The following is a 14106-nucleotide window of genomic DNA, read 5'->3' as shown; positions in this document are numbered from 1 at the left end:
CTCTATATCTTTCCACACAATATATAGTGAGCCAAAGTGCCTAACATAGGATTTGTGGATTCCAATGGTTTTCAAGGTTTGTACAAGTCCCTTTGTGATCCAGGCCATGGTCCCTTATTTTTAAGGCATACTTTAAATTTCATGGGGAAAGAAAGTGTCCCTAAATTCATTCAGCAAAATTTACAGATGGCAATGAGATTTATGCAGTTACTATTGTAAACCCATAAGTCGGGGGTTCTCAAACTGGGGGTTGGGACCCCTCAGAGGGTCATGAGGTTATTACATGGTGGATTGTGAGCTGTCAGCCTCGACCCTAAACCCCGCTTTGCCTCCAGCATTTATAATGGTGTTAAATATATTAAAAAGTGTTTTTAATTTATAAAGGTGATCGCACTCAGAGGCTTGCTATATGAAAAGGGTCGCCAGTACAAAAGTTTGATAACCACTGTCACATCACCAGGGAGCATTGATCTTCCCCCCTTCTTTTACCCTGGCTCCCCTCATTTTTCCCAACCTCATCCATCCCCAATAATGAATTGCATTTGGAAACGAAGGGGGTCCAACTTAATTTTTTTTCCCCTAAAGACCATGGTCATTTATGTATTCTCCAGATATTTTACAAACCTTAATCTGACCAGTTCGGGAGTGCAGAACATGCCCTAGAGCAGGGCTTTTCACTTCACTCACTAAAGGCCACTGCCATCAGTTTATCATCCCAATTTATCTGAAGGGGATCTGGTTTTGCAGAATTTACTTTTGTAAATTCAATAGAGATTTCATATAAGGAGACAAAGGGAGGTAGAGACCTATTTCCATTAGCACACCCTTCCCAATTTACAATATAGTTCAGTGCTAAGCACAACTCAGCTGGTCTCAAAACAAAATAAAAACCTCTTTTTATCATAATGGAAGCATTTTATCATTATTATTTTATTTTTAGAATTTAATCTAGTCAAAAGATGGATTAGCAATGGTACATCCCCTTAACCATATGCCCATAACCTCAGGACAGACAACCATCTGGAATTTCCTGGCTAAATTTTTGCCCTCCACAAACACATTTCATGCTTATAGTTGGTGTTTGGATATCTTTACTCATATCCATCTGCTCAGATGGCATTAATCCTGCATTCATGACAGTCTTTTTCACTAGGACACAGGTGCCAGACATTGATTGGTTTAGATTGGCAGCCTGGATAAAATTGCAAATGCCATCTCTTTTTCTGGACATACAACTCTTTTCTTTATGACATCAATTCCATATTGGCCTCACATGTTGCTTTACATCTGATCATAACTATTACCACAATTGTGGCAAAATTATACCTTAATACTGGAAGAAGAGAACATGTGTAGTTCCATAACACCGACAATTCCACCACATTATAGGAAGGTAAGTCAAGGTCAGAAAAGGAGACCCCCACAAAAAATAAGACATTATATTATTAGTAGTAGTATTAAGAGTTTGTATTATGGCAATATTGAAGGGTCATTGTAGGAACTCTAAGGGGGTTCACTTGATCAGCAGAAGATTCAGTGGACCACATATAATATTATTTATTTATTTTTCTTTTGTGGTAGTACCCAAAGGCCTCAAACAAGATCAGGTTCTCATTGCATTAGGTTTTTTACAAACACACAAGAAGGCAGGATTTCTGTCCTGAAGAGATTAGAGTCTATGGACTTGATCCAAATCCCAATAAAGTCAATGTGAATTTTTCTTTTCACATCAGGGAGTTTTAGATTAGGCCCTAATCCAAGGCAAGACACAGTGAGGAAAACAGATAGTATGAGGGACGTTATAAATCTGGGAAAACATAGACAAATGGTATACAGAAAAACTTCAATAAGCACTATGAGCAATGCAACTTGAAAGGGATAAATTGCATTTATATATCGTATATATATAAACGATATATAAATCTTTACTTGATTTAGATAGTGTACACATGTTTAGATGTCACTGATATTGACCCTTGACCTGATATTAGGAGTACTTCAAGTCTCAAGAACAGCTCTGTGTAAGATCAAAAGCTTGTCTCTTTCACCAACAGAAGTTGGTGCCATAGAAGATATTACCTCACCCACCTTGTCTCTAATAACCTAGGCTACAAACACTGGGCTGGGCTACAAACACTGCATACAGATTGTATAGGGGCTTTTTCATATATGTAACCATGCAGTAACTGCATTTTCATATTAAAACCACTGGGAAAGGTATGACTCAAATAACTTTTGCTAGTAGTTGGAACCCTAATTATGATCCCCTGGAATAACAAACACGGGCCAGGAGCTGAGAGCTAATTCAGTATGGTCCCAGATGTATGGGGATGTAGGGGAAAAGGGTAATAAAAAAGACTGTGACACCTAACCACTAGTTGGGACATTGGGATGACAGGAAGGTGGAAACTTTGTAATTATTCCCACGTACGGTGATTCTCCACTTCCTATTCTTTCCATCTTCATTTCTGATGGTCTCCATAATGTTGTGAGTATGCACAATGCAAGGGGTCATTTTGCTATACTTATTTTCCTTTTCTGAGGATGCTAAAATACTAGTATGGATCTGAGTACGAATAGAGTCTTCATGTGTATTGTACATGACTCACCAAACTCATTTCCTGTAACAAACATCAAGTAGCCTCCTGAGTAAAAGAACCTGTTATTAGTGACTTGCTCATTTGGCACCCTAAATTAATCAAATCTTACACTGATGAGCTATTGCTTTTCCATTCCAAAAAGGGGAAATACTTAAAAGAAATCAATTATACATCAAACCCAGATGCTGTCTTTTGGGGCCTACATAGTATGCTTTATAGAAAGATGGGGAAATATACTTTCTCAATGAATACATATTTTTGTATTGTTTACAATGGATTATTTTGCTTATGCAACAGAACAACAAATGAGAGCTAGCACCAAAGAAAGGGGAGTCTTTCTTGTGATTGTAATTAAATCACCATGATCACAAGGTAAAATTTGATCCATCTGACACTGGCAGCATGACTTTTCTATAATCATGGATTTCTCTCCTGAGGAGAACACCATCCTATTTCACTACTCCACTCACACTGTCCAAACAGCCAAAACTGACTGGATCAAAAACAAATATGCCCACATACCACTGGACGACTACAATGTTTTGTGATTGCTTCACTCAACAGTCAATTAGTTAATACTCTCATCAGCACTTTGAATAAACAGGTTCAGTGCCATTTAGTCTGCAAAATCATCTAGCTGCAAGGGAAAGTAACAAATCATTCCTTTCCTTACACTGCCTTAAACATACTTTAACTTGTTTGGCAGGTTATAAAAACAAATTAAAACCTCTAATAAACTTCCACTTTCGGATTAAGGATCTCAGAGTTCCTGCTGAGCTCCAGCAGTTGATATTTAAGCTAAGTGAATGTCTTGCTCGTAACTGCTATACAAATTAAATTATTGTGATCAGACAAGAACTTAACTTTTCCTTGTCTGAGTGAAAATGGAGAGAAAAATCTAGTGCATGAAAGAAAAAGGCCAACCAAGTCTGAATCTTGTTGTGTACTGTGTGATAAGGGAACATAATTTAAAGTAATTAGATACATTTGTATCAATGATGTTCTAGTTACCAAAGCTATCTTGCAACTTCAAACTATTTCCACACACACACAGAGTACATCTACAGTGTATCTTCTATAAATCAATACCATTGTAGTTCTATTTGGACAAAATATTACTTATTTCCTCATCCAATCTATCCTGCCAAACTGCTGTGTACTTTTAAATATAGTTTTCACATTTCACCCATAGGTAGCTGCCTTCTTTGGTGGGTGAAGTGATTCCTATTAATACAGAGAGATTGTAAAGTCCTTTAAAATCTTCCTGGATTAAAAATGTTGTACAGAGTCAGCATATTCTGGTTCAAGCCTTCTCAGCTGGTATACCAGGACTCCTGTCAGTTGAGAAGGATCATACCCACACATGAAGAAAAAGAAAAGTCAGCAAGATACTGTGAGTGCCAGGTCACAGAAGGAACAGCTTGCATCCTTTCCATTCCTCTTCTTCCTGCCTACACTGTCTAGTCCCTACCCATCCCACAGCAGTTCTATCCCTTCATTCCTCCCTCTGCCTACAAAGCACTCCATTTAGGAATAAGGGAAATGACTCATCGGTCTCTTAAAACAGTGCTACCCTGGAACTGAGTGCTGTCAGACAGGGAGTTCATCCACATATAGTCAACACAAGGAATATGATCAGTATAGTAAAGCCATATTTGTTTTTGTCTTATTTCTTCTTCAGTCATGACATAGGGCCAAATTTAGCCTAGACATAATTAGGTGCTAGTCCATTGATAACAAAATTATGGAATTAAAAAGTACATTCTGGATTCGAAGCAATCCAGTACAAATAGAACATGCCTCATGAATGTGTATGTGACACCATAGTTATGAATTAAAAATAATTTAGAGATATAGTATATAACCAAATCCATGCATATGTCACTTTGGTGGTCACATGTCAAATATGTGCAGGAAAGAGGTGGGATTGTGTAAGAATGATACAAGGAGTTTTATAACCAACAGCTGAAGTATTATAACCTGGAGCAGAATTTTATGGAAATAGTATATGATATTGTGCTAACTATACAATAGCTCCATTGGGAAATCTCAGAACGCCCAATCAATTGTGGTAACATGATAAATAAGTTATGTCACCAATGGAATTAATTTATGAAACTATAGTTTGTTATCCCTTTGTTTGTGAATGAAATGATAGAGTTTAAAGACCAACTAGAGAAAGCTAAAAGCAAGAAAATCAGAAGCTAACAAAGTGGGTTGCATAATACGTTGCCTAACAAAAGATTCTAAGGGTATACAATGTATTACTGAAAGGTGACATAACATTATTGTTAATGTTGAAGATAAGTTTGTATAAAAGTTATCATTACATAACCAGGAGAAATGGGGGAAGAGCAGAACAGTTCAAATCTATATTTAATGGAGTTCAATTAATCATGCAGAGGAATGGGGGCATTTAAGATAAGAGCTGAAATCATTCCAGTTTAGAAGAGGGCAATGCTGAAGAATCTATCCTCTTACTTATCATATTGCGTAATTAACATGCACACTTTCCTGTTGTGGCCAAGTTGTCCAAATCAGCTAGCCAGAATTTGTTTTGTTAAGCAGGGACTGTGCCAGAGTTACAGTTAGGGTACACTTTTTCAGATTGTGGAGGATCAAAACCAGGAAAAAAATATCCATTTGTTCCACTGCACCTCAGTTATTTAAATCATGTAATGATACATGTCTCATACAGGCCTAAAGAAGTCTCAAATATTATGATTCGGGGGCAGGGGGGGGGGAGACACGACAATATTGGCCCTCAAAGGAGCAACTGCAGTAATTGTAATGAAATCCCACATATCTTAAAGAACTTGTAAGGTAACAGAACACTGAGAAGTTTCCAGGCAGACCAATGCCAGAATGCCCCCTACAGTAGCTCTTTAGCATCAGTCCAATTAGCATACCGCAAGTCATCATGCAATGTATTAGTGCAATATATATGACACATGGGTTGTCCTACTGTCTAGTTGTATCACTACTGTACAGGGATTGCAATTCAGGACCCAATTTCGATGTATCTGTATTGGTATAGCAAAGGCTGAAAGCACAGGAGAGAGAGAGAGTGTTCAGCTCCTTGGGAAAGGAACAAACTACAATTCTCCCTGGTGAATACCAGTAGTGGACTTGAATGGTTCCTACAGGAACCAACTCTAATGTCTCTTCTACCATGGTTGTAAAGCAGAACCTTTGAACATAAAAATCAACTTAAGAAAAAAATGCTTGTATTAAAAGAATCTCTTCAATCTGCAAAGTACCTTTTAATTTTTGAAGAATCTGCCCCTGCTGGGATTTAAAATAGGGTTCCTTGGATTCAACAGCTGTAGCTCCACAACTGGAGCTAAAATACAATATTTAAAAGCTCTCAGCAGTGATACCACTCAGATCCTCTTTTCAGCCACTAGCAGGGAAGTCCATTATAATTCACTGCTGTCTGAAAAAAAAAAAAAAAAACAGTATCAGTCCACTGGAAATCTGAGAAGCCCCTTTCAGTACTACTTTGAATTAAGTTAAGAACCAGCACTTCAGTAGTCCCACAACTGGTGATGCAGCACTTCAGTAGCACATTGCCAGCCTCATCAAACTCCAGAAATATTCCTGGAAATCCCAGGACTGCTTTCAAAGCAGCTGTGTAGTGCCAGTGAAGACCATCTAGTTAATAAGGAGAGTTTCCAGCTGTTTAGCAATCCACTTATTACCTGACACTCCTTTACAGCAGGGGAGCTTCTTGGGCATACTTGATGTAGAGACAGGCCTTATGGCACAGCCTCAGAGACTTAAAAGAACTGTACAGAGCTACAGTAAATTTCACAACTTCCATACCATCTTATGTTATCAATTAATCTGCTTTACACACAGATTATTTTTATTAATGTGCAAGCAATTGAGCTATAGGAAGCCAAGAGAATATGCCACTTGAAAAAGAAGGGGAAAAAAAGCTCATGTTTTTTGTTTTTCTGCCTACACTGCTGAATTCTGCTATTACCCTGATTAGAATTCATTTGGATTCCTTCCAAAAGTATTTTCTGTAAGTGTTTCCTAGCTATTTCTAGCTTTTCAGTGGTACATATTCTGTACATTGTGACAAGAATGTTTGAAGTTCAAACAGCAGTCTGAAGCTATGTTTAGGCAAATTGAAAACTGACCTGTGATAAGCTGAAAATGTATTCTGTCCATTCAAAGAAGATCCAAGCCTACTGTCAAAATAGTGTATGTACATTTTAAAAGCATTAGGTTCCATTTGCCTTACTTCACTCGTTCTGCCAGATCCTTAGTGTAAATTTTTAATGTCTTCCCTGCTCTGCAGATCAAAGCTCATACCCATCTTCCTGTGTTTGACCAAAACAGCTATTTTATGTGCTTAGTTTATTCTGGATCTGTGTCACATGAAACTAAGTTTATTGGGTCTGTTGCATGAATTGAATCATGATGCACTTGATAGGAGTATGCTTGCTGCAGAACAGGACTACATATGGCAAGATGATATGTTGCATGACATGTGGCCTGTAAGATAACAGATCATTCAAAAAAGACCTATGGAACTATGGTAGAACTTGAATGTGAAAAGAACATGAAGACATTTCTACAGTATACATCACTGTACACATAGTCATTTTAGAACAACACAAGGTGCTTTAGTCATCCAGCTATTAACTTTCTGTCCCCTTTGGGGGAAATAAAAATAAATTAATGGGAGCTGGTTGGAAAATTTCCAACTTTTGTTGGAATTTGCCAATTCAGCAAAATATAAGTGTTCCACGAAGACTGCCTGATTTCACGGAAGTTCCAAAAGAACAAGGGCAGAAACTTGCCTGGTTTCATTCCAGCTCAATGCCTTGTTCTTTGGCAGCCCAGACTTCCAAAGTCCATATATACTCTCCAGGGGCTGGGAGCCTTAGGAATTCCAGGGTATACAGTTCCAGAATCGCCCACTAGACAGACTGCCCTGGGGTCTCATTCCCTTTTGCAGAAAATTTAAAAATATTTGGTTTTCAGTCCTAACTGGAATGAAACTAAAGTTTGAAATATAAAAATGCTCTGCAAAATGGAATTACCTTTCTCCACCCAGCTCTAAAAGCAACACTAGACCAAATAATGACAAAGAAACAACTTATGTAACAAATTGCTGTCGGAAAATACCATACTATATTTCTTGTCCATAATCCTAATTAAAATTATTTCATGAAATTTCATTTACTTGAAGTCAGCATCCTAAAGCTGACTTTTGTGTTGTCCCTCATGATTCTAATGTGTCATGTCCAATGCCCATTAAATTTAATATATTACCCACATACAATTGTATTTATCATACTTATCTCATTTACTAGAATTATATTGTTATTCTGAATTTCATATGTCAAATTTTTAGTGTTCTAGGTGAGTAAGATAACTCACATTTTGTTACTGTAATGTAACTTGATATTGAAAAAATATTAGCACACAATGTATGTTTCAGTGAACAGTTGCCTGAACTTCTCATAGGTCCTTAATCTATAATGTCTATTTCTTCAAACACACACAGTCAAATATTGTGGATTATCTTTTATCATAAGGTTTTTTTTGTTTTATTTTCCAGAGTTGCAACATCTAAAATCACGATGGGTGAACCTCAAAGCTTCTGGAGATTTGGATTTCTGATCCTGCAAATCCCTATTGTTGTCAGTGAGACTATTCAGAAGAGGTAAAACCACAGAAAGTTAGAGGAAATAGGAGTGGATTGAATGAACTACACAGTAGTGTTGAAGAGGACAGTAAGAGGATCTAAAATATAGGGGGTAACATGTTTCTCTCATGCCTGCTATCTGTGGGTACCCCTATCCAGCACACATAAGAAAAGACTTCTCACAACTGGAAAGGTTTGCAGGTTCAACCCTTTAATATGATTCAGATCAGCATTCAAATATTTGAAAGATTATGTGAAGTTTAACCTAATCTGTGCAAATCTCATTAAGACTGTTAAATTAGATTAGAAATCTGGCTGGAAAAAAGACTTCCCTGCTTCTATTTGGGCTGGTATCACATCGTATCATATCACATCATAAGAACAGCATATCTTCAAGTATTTATGTACTTTGCTTATGACCAAAACCAGATATCAAATTCAAAGAAAATGAAATGTATGAAATAAAAAAAAAATAAAAAAGGAACAGTTTTCTTTGTACCTTTTCTAATTTTATGAAATATTGGGGACTAGGGAATTCTTATTTTAATTGTAACATAAGGGACATAAACTTTAGATAAATGGTCTTTTTCAATGTTATTCGATTTATCCAATCTTAATATCAGAGAGCTCAAGAAATAATTTGAAACTTTGTATACTTTTTCTTTGACATTTTTACTTTGATGGTTACTAATTCCTTGAGAACAGAGAGAACCTCTATGGGCTGAATTTCTCTTGATCCTTTCCCAACAGATTCCATTTTCACCAGGAAAAGAAGATCGTTCTTGTTTTTTTGAAAAACAGTTTCAAGCATTACTTAATTTGTAATGAAAGAAGTGCTAGTGCTCAAGCAATTTTTTTTATATTAATAACTGATGCACAGAACCCGGGGTGCTGGAGCTATGAACTTCCAAGCCTAGAGGTGCTGGGTCTCAGACACAGGGAAAAAATGAGGTTTTGAGGGGATTGATGTCAGTTCTATGTCCACAATACATTTCAGTGGATATGTAACACTATTGTTGGGGCTCGGAGTTCAGTATTTGTAGATACTTACTTGGATGAATATCTTTTCTGACAAAATAACCCCCATATAACATTTTGGGCTAAGAGATAGCTCCAGAATATTGAGACATAATTAAGAATTGTAAAGACTTATGAACATTACAGGAATAAGGCATATTGACTAAGGCTATGTCCTCACTACGGGGGTGTGTGTCGATTTAAGAAATAGCGTAGCTGAATTCGACGTATCGGAGCCGACTTACCCCGCTGTGAAGACAGCGGCAAATCGACCTCCGCGGCTCCCCCATTGACGGTGCTTACTCCTACCTCCGCTGGTGGAGTACAAGCGTCGATTCGGGGATCAAATGTCGTGTCCCGACGAGACACGATAATTCAATCCCCAAGAGATCGATTTCTACACGCCGATTAAGGCGAGTAGTGTAGATGTAGCCTAAGAACATACATGAGAACAACAAATATTCAAAAAGATGCCATTAACCCTCAAGCTGCTTCAGATACCTGCAGGTGTCTTCCAAATGTATTTATTTTTCTACCAAGCAGGGGAAAATGCAAGTAGCTCCAAGGTTTCTTTTTATGGAAATATGTAAGTAAATCTATGAGGTCCATAAAGTTTTTGCTTCAGTAGCAGATGCAATAGGTGGTTTATGGGTAGAAAATACCAACCTACCTATAGAGGTAGAAATATTTTTCATAACAGGTTTGTCCTCTAATGTTCAAATACAGCTGTTTGTTTGTTTTGCTTGTTTTGTTTGGTACAATAACTTAGAATTTTGTGCAGATTGAACATTTCCTCTCCTGGATATGCAAAAAAATTAATTTTAGATAACATTAGTTCGATAAACAAATCTTACCAATGGAAGTTAGGCACCTAAGCACCTTTGAAAAAAACCCAGGTGCCTATTTGTACCTTTAGGTACCTAAAAACATTTACAAATCTGTCACTAAGGAGCCTAAGTCATTTAGGTGTTTTTGGGAAAAAATACCCCTTTTCAGTGCAAATGTTTATTGTGTTGGAACATGACCGTATAGAGTTAATAGGCCTAATCTTGCTTCAGGTGAAGTCAATAATAAAACTCCCATCGACTTCAGTGGTAAAGAATCAGGCAGATGTTAACTAATGTGATGCTAACATGACTTTCTAGTAAATGCAGACAGGGAAAATGTTATGCTTAGAATTGCTTCAGCTAATCATGTTTAAACTCTGACACCAGTTTAACCATGACTACCTGTCACAATCCTAAAGGCTATTTGTCCTTGTCTACCTTAGTGCAGAGTCACTACCTAACATTGTGCTAATTGGATCGTCAAGGTTATACTTTACTGTGATAATATTTTGTAGTTGAGACAAGCCCTCTGTGAAAGAGCACAGGAAAAAATGAGTGAATGTTGGACATTAAATATAAAGGGAATTCAATTTTGCTGAGTAAAGATGGCAGGAGTAGCTCCCTATCTTTTCAGTTGCCAGATTATTCATTATAAATATTTAATATTTTTATCTACATTATTGTAAAAAAAACCCCACAGAGTTCTGTGAAAAGTATAGTTTACTATCATATCTATAGTTGCAAGTTAATATTACCTGAGTACTTTTTAATTTATTTGTTATAAGTTTAGACATCTCGATCAGTGAAAGCCTATCTGAAATATTTCAAGTGTCTGTTTTAAAACCTGGGACAGGACATACCTTATCTAGATTTCAGAGAAGTGATGCTAAGAAACAAGAACATACAAAAGAATAAGAAAAGTATATTACTATCTTAAGGAAAATAAAATAGCCAATATAAGGTTAAGAATGTTGATATAACAAATATGATCACAGGCCAGTCCTTAGATATAAGTAGAATTTCCATGCCTCTTAAATAAAAAAAAATAGAAGTGAAAATTTAAGAAAAGAATTTTGAGTTAAAAAGAAATGACAGACAAATTGTAACAACAGACCAAAAAATGGTACTCCCTCAGCTGGAGTACAGCTGTGTCCAATTTATGTTCCTTGTCACGTAGTAAGGATTGAAAAGGTGCAGGGCAATGGTAGTTAGAAGCATGGGAAAGATTTACATACAATGAAAGATTGAAAAAATAAAAGTAAGACTATTTATCTTGGAAAAGGAATGAGTTGGAAGGGAACTGACAGATGTTCAAAGTTACACAGGATATAACGAAAACTAATTAGTCCCTTCTTTTAGTCTTATCCCATTGCAGAACTGGTGAATGTTTATAATTATGATTTAACATATATAGATATGTCTGCTAAAATTAAGACAATCAATAATCATTCTGCAACTGATCATTTGTGAGGGGCAGAGGGATTTTTTTCTCTCACTTCTGCCACATGTAGGGTGATGCACAATGGGCTAGAACAGGATAGCAACAACGGGGCTTACAGAAATAGCTACTATACCTGATAGTAAGTTATAGGCCACTTTTGAATATTTGGCTTACATGACTGAATAGATGTAACTAAGGGCTGGTCCACACTAACCCCCCAGTTCGAACTAAGATATGCAACTTCAGCTACGTGAATAACATAGCTGAAGTCGAAGTATCTTAGTTCGAACTACAAGGTACTTACCGCGGGTCCACACGCAGCAGGCAGGCTCCCCCGTCGACTCCGTGTACTCCTCTCACGGAGCAGGAGTACCGGTGTCGACGGCTAGCACTTCTGGGATCGATTTATCGCGTCTAGACAAGACGCGATAAATCAATCCCAGAAGATCGATTGCTTACCGCCGAACCTGGAGGTAAGTATAGACGTACCCTAAGAGAACATTTTCAAGAATAGGAGCCTAAAGTTAAGCCTCTAAATCTATTTCAGGCAAATGCCTGATTTGAAAATATGTAACTCTGAGTCTACCTTTAGGTTCATATGTTTGAAATTCTTGTCCTAAACACTTAAAATACAGTGTGAATATTTTGTACTTACGAAATAACTTAAAATGAAATCATTCAAAATGTTTTTTTTTTAGCTGCTTGATTTTAGGAATTAGGCAATTCTTTCCAAACCTGAGCCTGATCCTACATGCTTTTGTAAATTCATGTAACTTTACTGATCATTATATTACATTGTGGGACAATCAGATTATGTCTTGTCCTGAAGGGTGGGTTTCTGGGGTTCGGGAGTAGGAAGAAAAGGATGGAGTCTTCCGTCCTACTGTACCCTACTGGGGCTAAGTGCAGTCCCAATCCTTGCACTCAGAGAACTCAAGGAAAGCTCAAATCCTGTTGCTAGCACTATCATCTCCCCCAACAGTTGTCAGAGCTCAGTCTGTGTGCAGTTTCAGAATAGAGTCTTCCCCTGCTGCACTCAGTTACAAGGTGTCACTGTGAGTTGTGCTTGCCCATATCACTCTGAGACATTCCATCCACCACAAGTACAAAGTTTTCAGGAAGTCCTGCTGTATTGGCGCACCTTGCCATTCCAGCACATTTAATGCCTAAGGACTCTGTTTTAAAGGCACAATTCAGCTCATAATGTTGACAAATGATTGTTTCATATATTCGCTAAATGAACATATTCTTCTTAATATCCATTGATCTACCAGGATAAACTTATTTTTATATAATTCTATACAATATATACACTGATATTTGGCAGAAAATATGAAACCATTCAAGCATTAAACTGGAGAATATACCAGGTTGCTTTACTTAGACTAATAGCACCTGATATATTTGAAAATTTGCACACATGTAAAGAAAGGGATAGATGTACATCAGCACAGGCAATGATCTTGGTTGAATTATTCTGTAACTGTGTTCCATTTTCAAACTGATTGCTCCTGGGATGAAGAAAGAAATTTGATGGATCACTAAACATAGTACATTATGTAGAGAAAGTATCAGACGGGTAGCCTAGTTAGTCTGGATCTATAAAAAGCAACAGAGGGTCCTGTAGCACCTTTAAGACTAACAAATATATTGGAGCATAAGCTTTAGAGAAACTACACACCCAGAATTATATTCTACTTTCATTTACAGCAGAGCAACACTATTGTCTTCAGTGTATTTGCAGCAGTGTAGTAGAGAGGGAATTTGGTCAACTGTATTATTCTGGCAATTCTTTTGTGATATTATCATTGTTGTGTATTTGTTTTATGTTTTAAATTAAGAACGCTTCTGAGCTTTCTTTTAAAGTATACTGATCCAAAAGGAAATCAGTACCTTAAATATAGCCCTTATTAAAATATCCTCTTCACAGAGAATCTCCTGATGGCGGTTTTCTAGACATTTGTTTTGCTGCATCAGCCAGAAACAAACAACAAAATCATTGGTATGCTCTACCCGTCCAAAGAGTTACTTTTCTCAGGCAGAATATGTCCTTGCTATCTCAGATGTCCATGGCAGCTTTTCCAAAATATTACGAACATTAATACAGAGGTTTTCAGACCACAGTTGGCTCTTTTCCTTCTCAGTCTTTTCTTTAGTAAGAGGCAAATCCAAAGACTCTTGCCTCAAGGAGCTCTTAGGTTCCCCTGGTTGTGCTGCTTCAATGGCTGTGACAGGAGATGGTATGTCTCTGGAGAAGTCAAACTATTCTGATGAGTAAAACGCAACTGGAAGGGATTTGCTTATCTATAAACTCATATGTGGTTCGAAGAAGCTAATGCATATATAGGCAATAGTGTTGGCCCCCGGATAGTGTTGGTCCACTGTGGAATAGCAAAGAATAGTTTGAAAGGAGTATCTATTCTTTCTACAGCTTTGCTAGCAGGACTGAAACAATTGATATAGTAGGTTTAAAAATTTCAAAGCTTGATTATTTTATGAAAATTTTCTTTTAAATTTTGATAAAAAGGTCCAAAATTTTGTGAAAACTATTGTAGA

This window comes from Malaclemys terrapin, chromosome 5 (assembly GCF_027887155.1).
Source record: "Malaclemys terrapin pileata isolate rMalTer1 chromosome 5, rMalTer1.hap1, whole genome shotgun sequence".
In the NCBI taxonomy this organism is placed as follows: Eukaryota; Metazoa; Chordata; order Testudines; family Emydidae; genus Malaclemys; species Malaclemys terrapin.
This window is presented reverse-complemented; position numbering follows the sequence as displayed.